This window comes from Pleurodeles waltl, chromosome 3_1 (genome assembly GCF_031143425.1).
Source record: "Pleurodeles waltl isolate 20211129_DDA chromosome 3_1, aPleWal1.hap1.20221129, whole genome shotgun sequence".
In the NCBI taxonomy this organism is placed as follows: Eukaryota; Metazoa; Chordata; class Amphibia; order Caudata; family Salamandridae; genus Pleurodeles; species Pleurodeles waltl.
In genome coordinates, this window is record NC_090440.1 from 232,858,311 (window position 1) to 232,880,533 (window position 22,223).

Genomic DNA, 22,223 nt, shown 5'->3' on the forward strand with positions numbered 1-22,223 from the left:
AGTTTTCCCAAAGATCTACCAGATTGATGACTTAAAGCAAATACCTAAAACGTCTGAATTACAACATGCTAGACAAAAACGAGAGACAGCGGCTGCTGTCGTTGGTGACATATTTGGAGCCATAATTCCTTCGGTAGGGGTTATCTTAAACTCCGTAAAGATTCAAAAGTTGTCTACTATTGTGGATAACATGCTGGCAAATTTTACAGTGGCTATACTCCTGATGGATACTGAACTTGCTGCGGAATGAGCTATGACTCTTCAAAATCGGCTTGCTTTAGACATTCTTTTAGCAAAGAGTGGTGGAGTCTGCAAGATGCTCAACGAGCGTCATTGTTGCTCATATATACCAGACAATAGTAAAAAGATAAGAGGAATGCTTACTAACCTAACTAAAGATAGTGCAGATTTGAAGGATTTGAAGGAACCTGGAGTGTGGGAGAAATTAGGAAGGGGAATTGCCAGAGTAGGAAGCTGGTTTAGCAATATTTGGGATGGGGTACTTGCAAAAATATTAGGTGGTCTATTAATTGTTCTAGCCTGTCTATTATGATTATGGGGAGCTTGCAAAATTAATGACAAAATTAAAAGAAATTGGAACAAGAGGAGTAAAAAGCATGAAGAAAATGAAAGGGAGAAAATGTTTAATGAAATTTGGGAGAGTTCACACAAGGGACAAGATGCTGAAATGTGCAATATGCGTAAAATGAAAAATTAAAGTGAAAGGTCAAAGGGAAAGGTTTGTGTGATGACAGACGTCATCAGAGGAGGGACTGAGAGAGTGTAACTTATATAATCTATATTAACATGAAATGTTTATGAATTAATGTGTGATAATGCTGCATAGAAACTATAAGAATAATTTTTGCTTAAACGTGCACTTGAAATGTGACCACGTAGAGTGGCCGCCAATGTATACGTAGACTAATAATGATGGCTAAAATGTTTATATTGTGTTTAAATAAGTTTGTACTAATGACTGCGTAATTGAATCTGTGCTGAAATCCTCATAGGCCTTAAGTTAGCATGAGACGAAGCTTAGCTGCTTGGCTCTCCTATTAAATGCATTTTTCTATTTTTCAGTATGCTGACTCACAAAGGGACACGACCCTGCGTGTTCTTTTTCTTCAAATTAGAAGACGAATGTAACCATGTTAGATCCGTTCTCAAGCATTCTTAATTGTGTGCAGAGTAAATGTTAAAAGCAAATTGAAACAGTGTAGATTAATGTAATGTACAAGGTCATTCAAACCGGTGAAGAAAATGGAACTGCTGACCAAAAGATGTGCAAAGAATTACAGAAAGATGAAATCATACCGGACGTGCCACCTCGGAAGACGTCAATTATGAAGACCAATCAAAGACTTGTAAAATAGTATGGGGTGAAGAGTTGGGTTACCTAATGTATTTTCTGATAGGTTAACGATAGTAGGGTATAACAAATGTCCAATAGAATTTTGGGGGAATGTACAGTGAAAAAGGGATAAAAACCCATGTCACGGGGAGTCATTTAGGTGGGTTAGGGAATGCTATTGATTTTATCCAGAAACTCTGTCACTCTGTTTGGTGATTTATTGGTTTACTTAAAACCATCCTCGCCCTTAGATTGTCCATTTTACACTTTAGCTCCTTATGAGGAAAGTGCCCTTTTGCCCCGGAGCTGAGTCTTGACTGATGGCGAATTGACTAATGTCCTGAGGATGAAGTCTGAACCTGTGCGCTGACCTAAACCTTGGAGGGTAATTATGACAATGCATTTGTGATTTGTCTGTTTGCTTTTCCTTTCTAGGTACCAACTGCTTACTTTTGACAGCGACCATAGTTAGATGTTTTCCAAATTGTTGTTCTAAATTGTTTTGCATGAAGCCCAACATGCGAATGCTTATCAGTGGTTAGGACCGGTGTTCATCAAAACTGACGCAAATAGACAAACGACCGAGACTATGCTTTGTTGAACTGACGCATTATTGACACGCTGCTGAATTTGACCTATGTTCACGCCGTGTTATGTTCTGATGTTTGTGATTCTTGCTTTAATGAAAGCTTATCAAAGTTGCCATATCGTGACTATGCTATTATGTTTCTTGGTGTTGAGATTAACGCATCTGCTTTTAGACTGCAATTAATAGGGAATAAAACTCATAAAATTCTAATAAATCAGTGTGGTTATTCATGGCTGAAAGGTCATGGTAGCGTCTTGATTTGATTAATGACTTTGACTAAAGTAAAATGTATTGTTGTGATAAATATTGATGACATTATTAACGTATTGATTGACATATTGATTAGCTATCTCGTCCTATGGTGTCTCTCAACTGAGTCAAAAGATTCATTGGCCTAAAACGAGTCCTGATGTGTAATAAATTATCATAAAGGGACGCGTTATCACTTCTAACATTATGGCCCTCATTATAACCTCATTATGACCCTGGTGGTCGGTGACCGCCAGGGCTTTAGTGGCGTTTGTACCGCCGACGGGCTGGTGGTACAGGACACCATATTTTGACAGCAGCGGTACCGCCGGGACCGGCGGTATATCTCCATGGCAGTCCCGGCGGTTGTAATCTGCAGCAATGTTGATAATGTCTTTAGCTTTCTCTTGAAAACCGCTACTAGAATGTCTTGTATTTGAAATTACAACTTTGTAAAGTTTGATGCGTGAGACAGCGATGGCCCCAAGAACCAACATTGGATGCACTGACTGGAGTACGGATTGCAACAAGAAAGTTACCTGACGAGTCTGACGAAGAGAACAGGAGAAGAAGAGCAAATCATTGACGCTTGAAAGCCAGTTTAGTTATATTTTAGATTTGGGTTTTTAAATCTATTGGATCAACTGTAAATGTACAATTTTCTGACCAGTGACAGGGTAGGAAGATTCTTTAGGACATTCTAACTTAAACGGACTGCACCGAGGAGAGGGAGCTCGTTCTATTCTGATTTTCCCCGTAGTGGTTATGTTTGAGGAGCTGAATAAGTGCCTGATTACTTTAGTTCTATTTTTGACTTAATTGCTTAAGTTTCTAACGCTGAACGTTGATCCTTTAGAAATTGTTTCTTAAATGGTTCAAATAGCTTAGAGTCCCCTGTGCCTGAACCATTCCCTTACACTGCTGTTGCTGATGCTGACCAGACGGATGTCCAACTGACGAAGAGAATCGCACCTTTGCTGATCCATATAGAGGAGAGGTATAACAAAATGCTATTGTCCTTGTTGTAAGTTTTGTTCTTTGTTCCTAGGTACCAACCGCTATTTTGATAGAGCAATAGTTAGATGTTTTCCAAATTAACTTTGATTAAAAAAAAATGCATTCAGCTCAAGCATGCTATTCTAATCAGGTTAATTAGGGAGTCCTGGAAATGTTAACAAATTGCAGTTAATCAAGAACTTATGTTGTTCACCTGTTGAATCTAGATGTATGTAATTTCTATTGTGCAGTTATTCTTGTTATGAATTTGTACTGTGACTCTTAAGTGCTTAGTTGCTAATGTTTTAGTTAAACTGAGATTCTCTAGAAGATTTGGTCAACCGGTGTTATTTATGTATTTCATTGGTTTTGAGATTAATTTACGTGACATTAGCATTGTTAATATAGGGAAATAAACTTCCCAACTTTTATATAAAGGTGTGGTTATCCGTGGCCAAATGGGTCATGGTGTGTGAAGATATGACTCCAGATGAAATGCTTGTTTATTGATTATGTGGAAAGGACTGTAGTTTACAGGTGAAGCTCATGGTGAAATCACTCCAAGCACAGCCAAAAGTGTGAACCTCTAAAGCATCCCCTTAGGAAATGAGTTATAAAAGACCAAATAAGGTCAGATGCGCTCACAACACTGGGTCTCAGTGTGTTTATTTACTGGCCCGCACCACGCGTGACTGGAGCACACAGAGCTCTACAGGAGGTGCTCCATTGGAATGTCTGAGAGACTTTACCTCGGAAAAGTCCACTCAAATCCACCATTAAAATGCTGCTCCTTTTTTCTCAGAAAAGCCAGTAAATGTAGTTTTAATGTGCGAAATAGCATGTATAAGACAAGCTTTTTTTGTTCATGCCTGCGTTCCCACGTGTTACTCTTAAACTAGATGTATTTACTTGGCCACTGCTTGTGGAACTCGTTTCTGCCCTTCTTAAACATGCAGCTGAAAGACTCGTTGAGGGGCGATTAAGAAACGGGGTCGCTTACATACGTGTTGGTCACGGGCATGATGATCGGAGAGAAAAGTAGATGTATTAGTTGTGTGTGAGAAAATACCCCAGGCGTTTGTCTATCTCTGTTGTGTACAACACAATTACGAAAACGACAGAAGGAAATGCGGTATTAAAACAAGTTGGTACCTTTAGCCAAGAATTGACTTTTGGGCCAACAGTGTTTTGCATGCTGGAACTTGCTTGCCTTTCCCAGTATTGACATGGGTCTGCACGTCCACGCATGCAAAGCGCGGAATGAAACCCTCGTCGTAAAATCTACTTTGGTAAATTATTTTTAAATTCTTAATTTAGGATTTATTGTGCATTCTGTTCCATCGCCACTCACTCCTCCCCGATCCCTGACAGCTTGAGTGGGGGAGGGAAGCAGTCCTGCAGCCAGGCACGCGGCTGAAGTAGAGCAGTCTACTGCAGCACTGCTGCACCTCCTCCCGAATACATGAAATTTAAATAATCTCGGCTGCACGTCCTGCGCTGCTGCAGGAGCGCCTCGAGCAGCTCCCCGGCGAGCCCGGCCGTGGGGGAGGGACAGGGCGTGATTCAAGCACCGCCTTCCCCGGCAGCAGCTGTGCTTCGACAGGAGCTGCCATTGCAGGAGCGTGCCCGGAAAGCGCCTACCTCAGTGAGGCCGAATGTGCTAGTCCCGGTGACCCGATTTAGGACGCTGCGGCCCCACCCCCTGTCGTCGGTAGCCCTGCTAGGAAGCAGCTTCGCCTGGCATCCTGTCGGCTCGGATTGGCTCTGGTCCTCCGCCTCTCCCGTGCTCTCTCACGGGTTGTAAGATCTCCAGCGCCCGCCTCTGAAAGGGATTTCTCTTCTACGAATCTTGGCGAGGGAGAGGGAGCATTGCTGGCTGCGGGGCCGAGGGTGTGCAGGGAGTTGTGACGGGGCAGCCTTCCAGGATACGCACACATCGGCGTCTCCTGCTCTCGGGCTGGGCAGGCCCCTCTGAAGGTTATCTGCCCCGGGAGGCCCAGCGGACACGGGTGGCAGCAGATCGGGAAACCGGACGGAGGGGACCCGCGCTTTGGAAATGAAACCCATGCGGCAGGAAATGAATTCGTGCAGGAATTCTTGAAGCGCTTAAACACTGTACTCCACCGATCTGCAGATACAGAAGGGGTGGATAAACATTCGAACAAAAAAGGCAGCCTCAAGCAAGGGGATGGCTATCTACCGCTGAACGACAGACACAGGTCAGTGGAATCTAAGCTAGTTACCAGTCAACACAGACCCAAATACAGAAGGGCGTTAGACAAGGGTCAGTATAATTTGTCGTGATTACCACTCCACACCGGCCCAAATACAGAGGGGCTATTTACTAATGGGCATTAGACGGGGGTCAATGTAACCTATGCTGTTTACCACTAAACACAGGCCCAAACACAGCTTTGCTAACTCACCCTTATCGTTTGACACACATTGGTATATACTCTTGCTGATTTCCAGTCAACGCTGCTCCAAATACAGAAGGGTGGTTAATTTTCCCTGAACGTTAGACACAAGTCAGTTTATACCCTGGCTGGTTCCTGTGCATCCCAGAGTCAAATACTGATGGTTTGTTAACAACTTATCGTCTGACACAAGTACGTATATACTCTTGCTGGTTTCCATTTAACACGGACCCAAATGCAGCAGGGGTCAGCTGCCAATCCTTGACCATTAGACACAGGACATTATATGTTGCTGCTGTATTCCATTGAACGCGAACCATAGTAGAGCAGGCTTGCTACCTACACCTGACCATTGGATACAGAGCAGTGCATGCCCCCTGCCGATTAACGAATCAGCATAGACTCAGTTTCGAATTCTCCACGGCTACCCACGACCGAGTGTTAAACTCGGGTCAGTGTGCAATCCTGCCGATGGTCACTGAATACAATTCACAGACCCATACAACAGGAGGTGCTGCCGACCACTGAGTATTTGATTCAGGCCGGTATATACATAAGAGGTGCAGACATAACCAGGAGGGATGACGGCTACCTACCAATGAACAACAGGTACATTCCCAGGCTGGCTGGCTTCTCCTGGACAGTAAACAAAGGCCCTCCCTTCTCAGATCTTTTTTTTAGGCGGTGGTCTCCTACGTAATGTCAAGTGGTTGAGAGTGTGGAGTGCAGGTTCCTGCTGTGTGAAATTGGTGAGTTGGTTACAATATTATACCAGATGCAGACACGAGCTCTCGCATTTGTGTTATAAACCCAAATGCGTTCAAGGAAATTGAAGGAAGAGTTGGTTACTATGCAACAGAATTAATGGGCCCACGCATACTCTGCTCTAATAGTGACCACTCCACTGCACAGACTGGTCTGTTCCCATCTCTTTCTGCTTCTCAACAGCAGAAGCCATCGTTAACTCTCCCTCGGTACCAGAGGGCCAGCCCATTCCGATGACTACTGCGCAGCAGCAAAGGCCAACCTTCTATCTCTCTGGCTACCACTCAGTAGCAGAGACTGGCTTTCCCCCATCTCTGGCAACCGCTCAGTAGCAGAGGCTGGCCTTTCCCGCTAGTCAAAGATAACATGGGTTTGGGCCCATATAAAGAGGGGACAAGGCTGGGACATATCAATAATGTATACAGAAAAGGGGAGACTTTGCCGGTAGTTGCAGTGATTGTTCGGTAGATACAGACTGGGAAATTCAGTCAGATCCTACAAATAACTCAGTGCTCAGCAGGAGAGGCTGGCATAGTTACATTTCTGACTACTGTTCAACAGCAGAAACACATACAGGGCACATATTATATTCTCACTTAGTAACAGAAGCCATCAATACTGATCAGCAACAGAGGATAGCTAGCCTGTTATCTCTCTGGCTACCGCTCAGAAGCAGAGGGCCTGCCTGTTGCCTCTCTGGCTACCGCTCAGCAGCAGAGGCGAGCGCGCCCCCTTCTCCTCTGCTCAGCTAGCAGCCTGTTCGCTTTCCGACTACCGCTCCTCAGCAGAGGCGGGCGCGCCCCCGTCTCTACTGCTCAGCAGCCCGGTCTTCGTTCCGACTACCGCTCAGCAGCAGAGGCCGGCTTGTGCTGCGGTCCGAGGTGTCACCAAGCTGTGATCGTGAGACTGTGTCCCTCGAGCTGCCAGTGCGCCCTCTGGAAGTGAGTCTGGTTTCGTAAGCAGCGTACCTTGTCTTTCGGAACAAAGGCTTAGATTAATTGTGGGTGGGGATGATGTATCCGCCATATCTGAGATAGCGTGATGTATAAAAGTACTAAATTGTGGGTTAAAATACTGTAGCAGTGGACCTCGCCACAGCGGAAATGAACCAGTTCATTTATGCAGCCCATCTTTGGGTCTCCAAGGGCTATAGTTGTCTGTGGGGGCGGAAGAGGAGGGGTCTCCGTGGGCAGCTTCTTCAGACGAGGAGTTGTGCCTTGGGTTATTTGAATGTCCACATTGCACGTCGTCATTGGAATGCGTGTCCGTCTCGAGGTCATTGTCTCTCATAGTTGCCGGCATTTTGATTTTGTACCCAGGGCCGTGTACCGTGTGTTGTGTATCTATTTTCCCGCTGTGCTTCAGGTGGGGGCGTCGCTCCTTTCTGCATATATCTGAACCCTAACTTTGTCTCTATCAAATCCATGCAAGGGAAGAGTGTTCTGCTTTTTAATAAATCCCCTATGTGCACGTGAAGGTTGCGCCCATCTTCAGTGTATTTCTCATTTTTATCTTGCATGCCTCCTCAGTGTGCGTGGGCAGCACTGGCTGCTCGTGTGTGCATAGCCGATCATAACCATAACCATACATGTTTATATCCCTAACCGTGCGGCTTCGGACATGCCCTTCTTTAGTGCATGCATCTGAACCCTCTCTTAAGTGTCTTTGAATGTCTCCAGCACAAGATCAGCGTGCTTAGTTCCCTAGCAAATGGGTGCCTGTAGCTTGGTCTTCTGTGCATCTGTCGGCCTCCTCCTCTACCCTGCCACATTGCATCTGTCTCCTTCCTCCGGCCTGTTTTTGCATCTGTCTCTGTATATCTTCCTTTTCCTGTCTGCCCTGCATTCTCCTGCCCCATGTCCGGCCATGTGTTCGCTGTCTTCGCCCGCACAGCCGCTCTTGTGATTCTGCACCGTAATGTCCAGGGTATCGTCTGAAAGTTTAGTTTTACTGTCATTAGGAGCTTTTATCAGCGAGGTGAACTTGTGGGTAAATCCGCCTGTTTCATCACATACCCGCCAGTGCAGATATTCCAAAGAGCAGACATATACAACCTCCCATAAGAACCTGCGTAAAGAATCCCCCCTCGTCATACCAGGTGTGCGTGTTCTGTTTCTCCTGTCATTCACATGTTTTTATACCCCTCGTGTTTTTGTACCTGTTCTTGCGTGTGCAGATTTCTCACTGCCCGTGTGCGACCCCGCGCATCTTTGGGTGCTGATATTTTCTTTTAACTATTTTTCCAGTGAATTTGTCTCGCCACGCTTTTGTATGTCGTCCCCGTATGTGTGCTCCTCTTTCCTTGTGTGCGTTTGTCAATCACGCCGCAATGTGTCTCATCTCTCCATAAATAGGACATGTAGGTGTCCTCCCTCGTGTGTTGCATTGAATGTCTTCTTTTCATGAGTTTGTGGACTTAGACTGGGATTGCAGTGTGTCCCCGTTTTGGCCTTTGCTGAGGAATGAGGATGTATACATAGGCAGAAATTGCAGGTGTCACCCCTGCGTGAATGTATGTGCATCGCCTCTGCTCCTTAGGATATGTACCTGGGCAGGAATCACAGGCTTCCATCCCCTGTGTGTGTGTCTGTGTATCACATTCTATAGTAAGTATATGTACCTAGGAATTCCACATCTTGTGTTTCTGTGTATCACCTCCTCTCCGAAGGAAATGTACCTAGGCAGGAATCCCATGCTTCCATCCCATGTGTGTCTTTTCCTCTCCCTAGTACAGTGGTCTTAAACTTTTCAATGCGGCGCCCCCCAGTTGAAAAATAAATCTCATTAAGCCCGCTCACAATTTTTCACAATTATTTTATAAAGATGGCAATGTTTAAATATGTGTAGACGTACTTAAACATCGTAGTTAAGTACTGTTACCTTTTAAAAAATGCAATAACATGTTTCTTCTTAAAATAGAGCACTGTTATCTGTATAATGCTTCTTTTTGCCAGAGCTGGTGCCCCCCTTGGGGTCACTTGAGGCCCCCCAGTTTGAAGACCCCTGCCCTAATGTGTGTAGCTAGAGAAGAATCCCATTGTGTGTGGTTCTGTATCTTCTACTCTCCAGGAGATGAGTATCAAGACAGGAATCCCACGTCTGTCACCTCTCCTAAGGATGTGTACCTATGTAGGAATACTAGTTTTCCACTCTGCGTATCACTTTCTCCCCTTAGGATAAGTACCTACACAAGAATCCCATGCATCCATCCTTTATGCTTCCTCCTCTCCTGAAGCTGTGTACCTAGAGAGGAATGTGTGCCATTATCTATTCTACTCTTCAGGAGATGAGTACCAAGGCATGAATCCCAGGCTCCCACCTCCTATAACTCTTCCTCTCGTGAAGGTGAGTACCTAGGCAGGAATCGAAGCCCGCCACTCCCAATTTTGTGAGGTTACATGTCTTCTACTTTTCGGAATATGTGTATCTAGGCACTTACTGAAGGCTCCCATACATTGTGTGTCAGTGTATCTCTTCCTTTCCTGAAGATATGTATTTAGGCAGAGACTGCAGGCTCCCATGCATTGCATGTGTCTGTTTATCTATTCCTCTTCTTGAAGATGTGTATCTAATCAGGGACTACAGGCTAACATCCATTGCGAGTTTTTGTATCTCTTTGCTGTAGGTCTGTATTTAGGCAGGGACCGGAGTCTCCCATCCATTGCGTGTCTGTGCATCCCTTCCTCTACTGAATATATGGATCTAGACAGGGACTGCAGGCTCCTATATATTGCGTGTCTGTGTATCTCTTTCTCGCTTGTAGATGTGTATCTAGACAGGGACCGCAAGCTCCTGTCCAGTGTGTATCTGTATTGCTTGCTTTCATGAAGATGTGTATGTAGGCACAGACCGCAGGCTCCCATCCATTATGTGTGGCTGTGCATCTTTTCCTGTCTTGAAGATGTGTATCTAGGCGGACAGTGCAGTCTCCCAGCCATTGCGTGTGTCTTTGTATCTCTTCCTCTCCTGAAGATGTGTATCTCGTAAGGGACCATGGGCTCCGATCTGTTGCATGTGTATGTATCTCTTTCTCTCTAGTCCGGGGCAGCAGGCTCCCATACATTGTGTGTGGCTCTGTATCTCTTCCTCTCCTGAAGATGTGTATCTAAGCAGGGACCAGAAACTCACATCCCATGTGTGTTCCTTCCTATCTCTCCTGCTCCTGAGGAGATATGTACCTAGGCAGGAAACGCAGATTCCCACCAGGTGTCTTTTTTTTATCTTGTCTCTCCTGAGAATATGTAGAAAGGCAGGCAGCACAGGTCCCCACCCCCGTCTGTGTCTGTATCTCTCCTCCTCTGAAGATGTGTACCTAGGCAGGAATCTCACACTTCCACCTTATGTGTGTGACTCTGTAACTCCTCAAGATGTACATGTGCACAAATCCGAGGCTCCTATCCCCTGTGTGTGTCTTTGTAGCTCACCTCCTCCTGAAGATGTGTTACTAGGCAGGGATCCCAGGCTCACACCCACTGATTGTCTTTTTGTATTTACTCTCCTGAAGGAGTGTGCCTTGTTAGGGGTGGCATGCTCCCATCCTTATGTTTGCCGGATTATCTCTTCCTGTATTCTGGATGTGTTTCAAGATTGGGATTGCAGGTTCCATGCCCCTGTCTCGTTCTCTCTCATTTTGTGTGCGTGTCTACACGCATGATGGTGCCCTGCGCTCAAGTAAGGGCAGAAGATTCTGACATTAAGTGCCACTGGCATCACTGCCATTTTTTTGCTTCGCCAGCAGGAGTTCATTCTGACTTCTTGATTTTTGTCAGCAATTGGAAGCAATCCTAATTTTTAAGGACCCCATATACTGAAGGCTGCACCCATTGGGTGACCCTTGAGAGGCTCGATCCCTGTCGAACCCTAGTAGGTGGCAGCTTAGAACCCCACGTGCTCCTGGTTGTTGGCTTGTGCACCCTGAGGTCGGCAGGCATGAACTCTGAGACACGGTCCCCTTACTTTGCAGGTACTCTTGACACTTGATACTGTTCTCTTACTGCTGTTTTAAGTGTTCATGAACATTTAAGGGCCATTTAATATAATGAAAGAGATGCAAAAACGCCCTTTCTGGAAGGAAAGGGTGCAAGCCTCCCCTTTTAAGTACAATATCTGTATTTGTATAGCTTCGCAAACTTTAGCTGTTTGCGAATCTCCATATTCGAACTGGATGTATTGTTTCCGTGCCTTTCCATTCTAGGCATGTTCGAGTTTCAAAAATAATAACGCTTCAAAATCATTAGATCTGTTTGAGAACAAGCAACTGTTGTCCTTTGACAAATGTGACTGAAATGGTTTTCATACGATTTACCCTTGACGAGGCTTTCTCTTTGCCAGGTTATAGGTCCTTTGTCCTTTACTGTATATTATTAACTATTGTGTTTGTACATCCCTTGAATCTGATTCTGTTTATATTTTAAATGTATAGACCGTGAATCATTTGTGTTGTGTACATACCGCCCTACGTTGTTATCAGATTATGATAGCCCACGGACAAGGGACCACAGAACGTTTTGCAGACCTGTGCCATCGGTAAACCCCACAGTAATGTGATAGACATAGTCCTTCCATCATTCACTTTGGTTTCCAATTAGCAGTAAATATGAACGAATTTTCAATGCGACAGTCTTGTTTCAAGTAAACAATTTGCACAGATCAGTTTTCACTGAGTTGGTATATTAACATCATTGCATTTCACTTTCATTTGAAGCTCTTCAGATGAAATTAGCCTTGTTAGGTGGTGCTGACTGAATGCTGCAAAACATATCAAATAGTAAAATCCCAAAGTTACTTTTTCCAGCCTGGCACTAATATTTTGTTGAAGGGATAGTTGTGTGTACCTAGACATCCCCCACAGACACACCGTCACTTGAGTCTTGGACTGCTTGCTCTTTTCTCCCTCTTGTATCAAGGACGCTTACAGGACACCACTTCATTTTGTACACTGTGTACCTTGAGTTCTAATTCCCATGGACCCTCGGGGTTATCCTATCTAGAGAGCCAAGAGACCCTGGTAATTACTCACCATGGGTAACTTTTATAACCTTTCTGCGTCTTATATGAGAAGATTTACATCTGTCTTTTCGAAACCGCGTGTGTTCAGCATACGTGTATTTTTGTGGTGACTCGGGCACACGTTGAAGGGCCCCTGGCTTTGATATTGCGTCCTAGTGGATGGGGCATATGTTAATCCTGTACTGTGGTTGAACAAGTACACCATTTTTTTGCGGGTTCTTTCCGAGTCTTTTCCTCCGTTAGGATTAGAAATAAAGAAATTATTCCTGGTGCATTTTTATGACCCCAACGGTTAGGATCACATTTGAAACAGAAACGTTTTCCAAGTGAACATTTTTGTCACATGTTCAAAATATAGGTGGTGTTAATCTTGGACAGATTATCCCAAGCCACAGAAATGGCAGAAGAGTTATTTTCAAAGTAACCTATTACTTTGTCTATTGTTAATTGCCGCAACGTTTTCCTGTTGGCTTTGTGTGCTTATGGATTTATTTTCTAATCTGTATTTTCAGGCTTCACTCGATCTCTCTTATCTTTAGGCACCTGCCAGCTCAAGCTCGTGTGGCGCGTTTAACTATACCTTTTCTTCCTTTCACAGGGTTCTCTGCAGTTCCCTTTGACGAGTTCCTTGTTTCGAGGTTTGCTTTTATACTGTGACTTTAACTGCAGCTGTGGTGTGTGGCACCACCTGCTGCTCCACACTGCCCAACATGATTCATAACCCTTCTCTTCAAAATGTTGGTTTTTTATTCGGCTTGGCAGTGCTTACCTCTACCTGTCCCTTGTGCTTAGCTGGGCTAGTGGGCCCCCACCTCTGTCTGTGATATGAAGGGTTTGCAGTGGGACAGGTACACTGAATGGGAATCTGATTACTGCCAGGCTTGATATGCAGTTTCTCGTTCTCAACAGCAACCAAACTGATTGAGGTTTATTAGTAACCTGGATCAGGATCGACCATTGACTGACGGTAATGGAGAGTTTCCTACTTTCTGGGATTAGGTGTTCAAACTGAGAAACAGATCCAGCCAAGGGAAGACGCAGTTGAGTGGTTTTGGCTGGGCTTGCTTTGTTGTTTCCTCTCTCTGATGTATGTAGAAATCCCGACTGGTGGAGGTTGGTAGATGCTGAGGACTAGATGTGGCTGTTGTGCTGACTATGGGTGTTACATAGTAGAGTTTTGTAGCATGCAGTTTGTGTGAGTATACTGCAGAGCAGATGACAGTCTATTCTTGTCTTAAAGCATTACATAAGAGGCACTGTATGCCACAGCATGGTCTAGATGGTTTAAATATGGTGGTGGCTTTCTTTGGTTTGTGTTGGTGAGGGGGAGCTTGGCATTTGGCGCAGTCTTTACATTTCTACCTGGATCTTCCGTAGTGTCAGAATGTGGTGGAGAGTGAGCAGGGATTTGGAAGCCTGTGGTATCTACAGAATACAGCACAGCATCTATTAAGGGAGTCTCTTCGGATCCGTTCACGTCCCCATGGTAGTGGTCAGGTTTAAAGTTCAGAGCCTTTGACTACAGATTATTGGTGGATTCGGTGTGCGTGACCCTGGAATAAATGTCAGGCCCTGGATGCTGAAACTCTTCTCGCCCTAATTGTACCTCCTTCCTCCCACTTTTCTCTCCTATGTCGCGTCCAGTTTGCTTAAGATCCCTGCTGTAAATGAAATGTAGATGAACTCCATCTTAAAAGTGCGAAGAACCACCGGCTCTGGGCTATATTTACCTATCTCATTTTAGTACTCCATATTTGATAACTCGAAATCATCTACAGTCGCCAATATGTGTCTGGGCAGAGGATGCACACGCCACTCTGTAAAGGGTATTTACAAATGTTACCCATGGTGGGCAGCTAGTTGAATGAGCTGGAAGGGGAAGGAAGTGTGACAGGAAGAGAGAAACGAGGAGAAAGAAGGTGGTGAAGAGGGCAGGAGCAGAAAGGAAGGTGCTAGGGGAACAGGAAGCTGCGTTAAACAATAGGATGAGCAGAACAGTGAGAGAAGTCGGATAGTAGGTGATAGAAAAATGTGATTACATGAGGAAAGGGGCTGTTACGGAGGCACCAGATTCTGCAGTGCATGTACAGCTTCAACGAAACGGGCTTAGGGTGTTTGATAACGAGGATTGTGAATAGAAAGACAAGACAAGGGATGCTGACAACTGCATGTAGGGGCAAACTTTATAACCGGTGGTCAGTGTCGAGAGAGAGAGATCCCAATGCTTGCGATTGTGAGAGACTATACCAGTATTATTAGTACAGCGTGCCTTGTCTGAATATTCTGCTGCAGTGCCCTGTAATTATGCCAAGAGCACCATAGACATTCGATCAGCTTGCTTTCATTGTGTAGTGTACAACTCACCCTCACTGTGCACTCTTTTTTTAATAGGCACCAATGACTGGCTTTAAGAGTGATCCAGACAATAGTGCAGATTGCTTTTATAGTGCACTGCCTGTGATAACGCAGCTGTTACTGAGGTTGACTGTTTGCAAAGGTGCCCGTGCAGATGGCGAGTGTAACAATAGCACAGAGTAGTGCACCTCTCTGTGAGGGTCTGACTGATGGTTATGGAGTCTGTGTGTGATGGTCCTCAGTTATGTGATTGTGAGACCACCACAGACCCTAGTGCTGCCTGCCTTTATCACTACATGCCTGCGTTGGGTTACGCTTTGTGATAATGAAAGTACCACATGCAGTAGTGGTGCTGGTCACTTTTACCATGCTGTGTATGTGATGGGCATCGGATATTTTTATTTTGAGAATCTCAAAGACCTAGTACTACTCACTTTTACTGTGCTCGGTCTGATGGTCTCATGTATGTGATAGTATGGGCACAGTTCAGCTCGCATTCACCGTGGTATTTCTCTGATGGGTTTCAGTTGTGTGATTGTGGGAGCACCCACAGACATTAGTGCTGCCCGCCTTCACTGTGCACTGTGTGTCGCATGCTTCAGTTATGCGATAATCCGAGCGCCCCAGGCTATAGGGCAGCTCGGTTTTAGCAAGCTTTGTCTGCGAAGGGCACTCACCTTTACTGTGCTCTGCGTCATGGGCCCCAGTTAAGAGATTGTGAGAGCACTATAGACATTACCACAGCTTGCCTTCACTGTGCTCCTTGTCAGGGGCCTTAGTTATGTGAATACATTACAGATACAAGTGCATCTTACTTTCGCCTTGCTCTTTCTGTGGTGAGTGTCAGTTAAGTGATTGTGAGAGCACCGCAGACACAAGTGCAGCTCATCTTCACTGTACTCTGTGAGTGATGGGCCTCAGTTATGAGATTGTGAGAGCACTACAGATACTAGCCTAGCTCACTTTCACCGTTTTGCCATAGTGAGAGCACAACAGGGGGAAGCGCCATTCGCCTTCACTATGCTCAGACTTCACGCCCCAGCAGGTTTCAGCAATGTGATTGTGAGAGCACCACAAACACTAGTGCTACTCGCCTTCACCGCGCTCAGAGTGTAGTGGGTTTCATTTGCATGAACATGAGAGCACCACTGTAGTGCCGCTCGCCTTCTCTGCGTCTAGTCTCTTGTGGGTTTCAGTTTTGTGACCGTGAGAGCACCGCAGACACTAGTGCAGGTCATCTCCACTGCGATGAGTATATGGTGAGTTTCATTTTTGTGATTGTGAAAGCACCAGAAGCTATAGTGCTGCCCACCTTCACAAGGTCCCATTAATGTGATCATGGGAGCACCGCAGACATTAGCGCAGTTCGTCTTCACTGCGGTGAGTGGGAGTCAGTGGTGGGTTTCAGCTATGCGGTTGTGAGAGCATCTCGGGCACTAGCACTAGTCACTGTTCTCAAGGTGTAGCGGGCTTCAGTTATGTGATAGTGACAGTAGCGCAGCTCACTTTCGCCCTGCTTTGTCTGTGAAGGGCCTCCGCTTTGCGATTGTGCGAGCACCTCAGGCAGTAGAGCCCGCTCGCCTCCACAGGGCTGTCTCTGGTGGGCTTCACTAACGGGACTGTAGAGCACCGCACATACTAATGCAGCTCGTTTTCCCTGCGGTGAGTCTGTGGTGGGTTTCAGTTATGTGATTGTGAGAGCACCAGAGACAGCTCGTCTGATGCTCCGAGTGCGGGGCCCAGCGTGGAAACGCTTCTGGTGATCTCAAGGGCTAAATGAGTGTTTGTTGTGTCATCAAAACCACTTCAACATCTCTGTGTCGTGCGTTACTGGTATTCACTGCCCTTTGTGTCCGCGCTTCCCCCGTGCAGCACGTTACCTCCTCCTCTGCAAAGGTCACATTTTCTGGCTCTTTAGTCATATTCTAAATGAGGCTATTGTGTTCGGGCTCAGCGCTTAGCACAGATGCCCTGCTCATGTCAGGCTCCCAAGCGAGCTTAGCCTTGCAGACACTTGACACACAGCGACATGGCCTCCAGGGTGGAGCTGCACGTGCTGCCAGGACCCGAACAGATGGCGCTAGGCTGGACTCAGCGCGCTCGCGCTGGAGGCGCCCTCCCCGTCAGTACTCGTAGACTCGTGCCAGTTGGAAAGTGACAACTTGTATTTTAATCATTGTTCGAATGGGTCTCGCATTGACTAGAAAATGATTTGGAATGACGTGGTGGCATGGTTGGCCGGCACTGCAGGGTGCCACGCTTTGACAGGAGAAAGTGTAGTAAGAAAATCTTGCGTGGCATGACGAGGCCAAAGTGAAGAATACGACGACTTGGAAGCACAGCACGTGCTAGGATGTCAAAGGCATAGTTATGGCTGATGCAGTGGTATGCCCATGTGCTTACTCTGCAGTAGGCCCTTAAGTGACAGGGCGGGTATCCTGGGTACATTGGGTGCCATGGCATGCTTTGGTTTGTTATCGGGCACCTTAATAAAGTCCTCCGCGTGAGCTAGGATATGTGGCCTTGATATGAATGAAATACGAGGAACTTTCTGAGGCCTTAATGCGTATTTACTTATCGTAAAGAAACGTGTTGCATGGGCTCTTGGTACGATACTGTAGGATGTTCCTGGTGCCCGTTGTACAGCAAAATAGAATGTTGTGGCAAACATTGGCATAGTGCATCTTATTGCCATGCAGGCATTTTACGAAACACTAGGCTGTCACGGTGGAGATTGGTATACTACAAAAGGAAGTTGTGGGAGAAGAGATACATATTTTGATATTTGGAGAGTTAAAACATAGCTAGGTAGCAGTGGAACACTGTTCATAATGATTTGGAGACAAGACTTTGGAGAGTAGGGAGTTTGGGGAGCAACTCTGTCTGCATCGAGGGTGAGTACAGTAGGATGCCGAAATACGGGAATATTTTCATGAACCTCGGTTTGATACAGGAGAATGATGTACAGGGCTTGTAAAACATAGTGACTTTTGTGTCAAACCTTGATTAGGAAAGGGGCAAAATGATGTTGCATGCATGGTTGGTTTGAGAGGAAGATGTGAACACGTCTTGGGTGTATGTTGCACCTTAGAAGAACCAGATATGGCCCCCCCAACGTTTAATAGGGGACATTTTGATGACGTCTTTTAATTTGTTAGGTTCTTTGCTTATTGTAAGACACAGTAGAATGTATTGGTGACCTTGACTTGACAGAAAAATGTACTACCTGGAATTGGTGTGATAGTGCAGATTGTACTGGGCATCACTTTAAAACAGCAGATTTTAGTGGCTGCTTGGAATAGCACAGGATGACTCTTTCACGGCTATTAATATGATAAATTAAAGTGTTAGAAAACATTGGTATGATACATATAGTGTGGTGGTGGACATTGTATGTATGATAGGTGCAAATTGTTTTGGATAATGCTCTACAGTGGAGTTTTATTGTGATCTTTGTGCAGTGGCAGGTAGTATGATGTGCTTGAATGAAGAAGTTAACTACAACAAAGGATGTACAGTACAATGGGATGTTGTGGCAACATTGTTATAAAGCAGCAGAATGTGGAGACCTTAACATGCTACATTAGAATGTTGTAGTGGGTATTGAGTATTGGCTGTCAAGAAAGGAAGGGTCTTACAATCGTCAAGTGATCCAAACAAGATGAAATTATGTTCATATGCGTTTTGAAAAAGGGGCTGCTCATAGAACACCACCCTAACATTATTTAAAATTCTTAAGAGGCAAAGGACAGCACCTGAGGGATTCCAGCCGCCATTTTGAGGACCAGATGCTAGAAGAACCACCTAGGACCAACAACTTAGTTTTATCTGAATTCAGCTTAAAACATTTTGTTGCCATCCAGTCTGCTATGGCATGTAATACAGAGTAAAATCTTGTCGTCCAGCCTGAGGATTATTTAACACACGCAAGAAAGGTGATACTCCCTAATCAGTCCCACAAGAATTGTTAGGCATTGGTAAGATACAGATTTATGTTCCAGTGGGCATTGTATAGCAGAACGCTGGTTGATCTTGTTCTGATGCTGTGTCAGGTATTGCAGATGTGATGCAGCAGAATCTTGCGATGTCCTTGTACGTTGTGTGGAGCCTTTATTTGGTACAGTAGGAAGCTTATACATTGGTATGATATAGTTAAATTTTGTGGTCTTTATGACAGTAGGAGGCTGTTGCTTGTACAAAGCAATATATTGTTGAGGGAGGTATTGGTATAAAATAGTAAGATGTTGAGACCAGGTATGAAATGGTTTTTACTTTCAATGTTTTTGTATAGCAAGATCTTGACCCTCAACGTGGTCCCGGAGAGCTTTACAGAAATTACACCTAAATAGAATCAATGGGAGGGAAAATACTTAATATTGTATACCAGATAATAGTATTTACTGTATAGTTTGTTAAAAGGTAGCAATTTTGGTGATATACCACAGAGCTTCTGATCATGTTGTGGCTGCATGTTGGAGTGCCTTATTTAAAGATAAGTGAGAGTCTCTGATATCACTATCATAGGATAATATCCATGTTAACGAATAGTCCAGGAATTAGTATAGTTTTGGTTTATATTGTCGATCTGCCTTAGCAGGTAGTTTGTAGATTGCCTTTCTTGCTTGCCTTTAATTGGTTTTGAGGAAGAAATAAGGCAGATTCTTGCTGAGAGAAATTTGCATAGCCTATAGGTGTTGTCTGAAACAGGAACATGTTAAGTTAGAGCTTTCCTTCAAACTATGCGTTTCGAATTAGAGGGGCTCTGTTTTCATTGGATATGGTGAGTTTGTGTGTTCGGTATTTTGAGTGGCTTAAGTGTAGTGTGTTTGGTTTCTCCTTGAACTAATATCCACCACAAGGGCCTTTGTTTGACCTCTTGCTCACAGTTTCAAACACTCAGCCTTTCATCCATCTGAAGTTGCTAAAATGAGTTATGTAACAATAAACAGCTCGTATTCAGTACTTAGATCCCTTCAGGGTGAGCAGTTGACAAATACACATGTAAGGTTCCCTGCTGAGTGAAGAGTGATCTGCAAATACACTTTATTTTAATGCCAGTTCAGTGGTGAAATGTCTTGAATAGAACGGCGTCAGTGATTGCTCAGTTGCAGATCCCTCTCAATGTGAACACTGTGGTATAAACCAGCAGTGGTGCTCCAACACTTTAACACACCTGTTGCCACGATGTTGAACACTGAAACTCAGAAACTTCCCAGGCCAGGTAATCGCAGAAAATACATAGTAGCGGAGCACTCAACATGTATAAATCTCTCCTACATCCTAATTTAAGTCAATTTAATATATCATAGTATGTACATTTATATTATTTAAATTACATTGAATTAATGCCTCTCAAATCTACTCAAACATTCAGGTAAATAATATTTTCTTTTTACTTAAACCCAATGTCACAAAAGAAATTATGCGTCATATCTTCATCACGGTGACTCCGCAACCTCAGAGCCCCTTAGGCTTCTTCGGTGCCGACAGTCTTCGAGGTAGTGGCACCTCCAGAGACTCCTCGATTTTCACCTGCCGCTCATGATTCCAATGTTCCGCAAGCACAGGTGCAACATGGAGACCAGCGGTATCCTGCCTTCCTGGCTCCAGGAGCGGATCCAATGGGATTTTTAAATGCCATATTCTCGATGTTTAATGCTATTGCCCCTGCTGGTGCACCGGCTGGTCCCACGGGTCCGTTGGCATTTTCGCTGGGCTCCCCGGCTCCTTACCAGGCAGCTCAATTTATGCCCTTCTATCCGGCTGAGGGTGCCGGTTCGGCGCCGATGACGTCGCCTCGAGGTCCTGTTGTTCCGATGATGTCTTCTTCCAGACCTATGGCGCCGATCTCATCACCCGACAGTCAACGCTGATGCTGGAGCCTCAAGTGTCCTCGGCGCCGTTGGGATCCACTCCGGCGCTGGATCCGAATGATGGATTCGACAGAAGTCAACCTTCCTCTCCTGTTCCTCGTCTTCAAGTTTTGAAGCCAATGTCATCGACGTCGGCCAACTCTATGTCGATGCCGAGGTTAGAGGCCAGACTGATGTCACGTAGAAAGGCCTTAAGACTTTTCGAAGAGTAAGAGTACCAACAGTGGTTCTTGAAAGGGGGAGATTGTGGAGCCCTTGGGAGAATATCAAGGGCTGGATTCGGCCAGTGGGCTTGACACTTTCCCGGAATGGGACCTATCTCCACCCCGGGAGTTCACGGAGGAGGTGGCCTCCTTCCACATGGTGATTAGGAAGGCGGCAAACTTTTTAGATCTGCCGTTGCCTGCTGCAGAGGTTAAGACAAACATTTTGACGGAGGTTCTACACCCTTCTTCAACTTCTGCGGATCCTTTGCTTCCGTTCAACAATGCTCTTAGGGAGCCCATATTAGAGCTTTGGAGGAAGCCTGTGTCATCACCTGCTGTTAGTAGGTCTGTGGCAAGAAGGTACAGAGTGGCACCTGGAGATCCGGGGTTCTTATCGAAACATCCTACCCCGGAGAGTCTGCATGTTCCGGCCTCTTGCTCCACACGGTCTGCTCCAGGCTCCTTCCCTGTGATTCCATCGGACAGGGAATCCAAAAGGATGGAGCAATCGGCAAAGAAAACTTCCTCTTCTTGCAGCATGGCTCTCAAGGCTGCGAATGCTACCTGTGTTCTTGGTAGATATGTACATGCCCTGATGGACTCGCCTAGGGCTATGGTTCCTGACCTGCCGCAGGATGTACAGGGTCAGTTTGGTGAGCTTCTATCTGATGCTCAGGCTGCAGCAAAACAGATAATCCAGTCCGGTCTGGATTCCATGGACTCGGTGGCCAGGGCAATGGGTACCTCTATTGCTACCAGGAGCTATGCTTGGTTGAGGTCCTCTGGGTTTTCTTCTGATGTGCAGACTACTTTCTTGGATTTGCCCTTTGCTGGAGAGAAACTGTTTGGTGATAAAGCGGACTCTGCCCTAGAGCGCTTTAAAGATAGTCAGGCCACGGCGAAGTCTTTGGGTCTGCAAGAGTCCTCTGCTATTCCTTTCAGCTCCTTTAGGAGGTTCAGAGGGTTTGGGCATGGAGCCGTCTACAGTGGGAGACCCCAGTCCACAGTCCAACAGCCTGCAAGCCTGCAAACCTCCCATATAGATCCTTTAGAGGACGGGGGAGGGTTCGGACAAGAGGGGCCAACCAGCAGCACCCTGCATCATCCTCTTCCTCTGGAGGACAACAACAAGGGAAGCAGCCCTAGTTTTCTCCCCATTTTCGACCACACTTCTCCTGTAGGGGGAAGATTACGTCTTTTTCTCCACGAGTGGGAGTTAATTATATCAGACTCATGGGTTCTGAACATTGTGAGAAAAGGATATGCTCTCCCTTTTCAGGAGTTTCCTCCTCCCATCCCTCCCCGTCCCTCGTTTTGTTCAGCAGACCATCTCCTCTTGTTGCAGCAGGAGGTTCAGATCCTGTTGTCAAAAGGTGCGGTGGAGTTGGTTCCAGATTAGGAAAGGGGTCA

The 22,223-nt window shown here is 45.5% G+C and overlaps 1 protein-coding gene across 7 annotated transcripts in view; it reads left to right on the forward strand.

The window, feature by feature from the left end:
* Window positions 1-4,562: 4,562 nt before the first annotated feature.
* MYO9A (myosin IXA) overlaps window positions 4,563-22,223 on the forward strand; it is a 1,132,274-nt gene continuing 1,114,613 nt past the window's right edge. For 5 of the 7 annotated variants that reach the window (XM_069222284.1, XM_069222288.1, XM_069222287.1 and 2 more), the window contains exon 1: window positions 4,588-5,407. The gene's annotated coding sequence lies outside the window, so the exon portion shown is untranslated. Of the gene's footprint in view, window positions 5,408-22,223 lie in introns of all 7 variants that reach the window. The other 2 variants (XM_069222286.1, XM_069222289.1) reach the window with 2 other exon arrangements.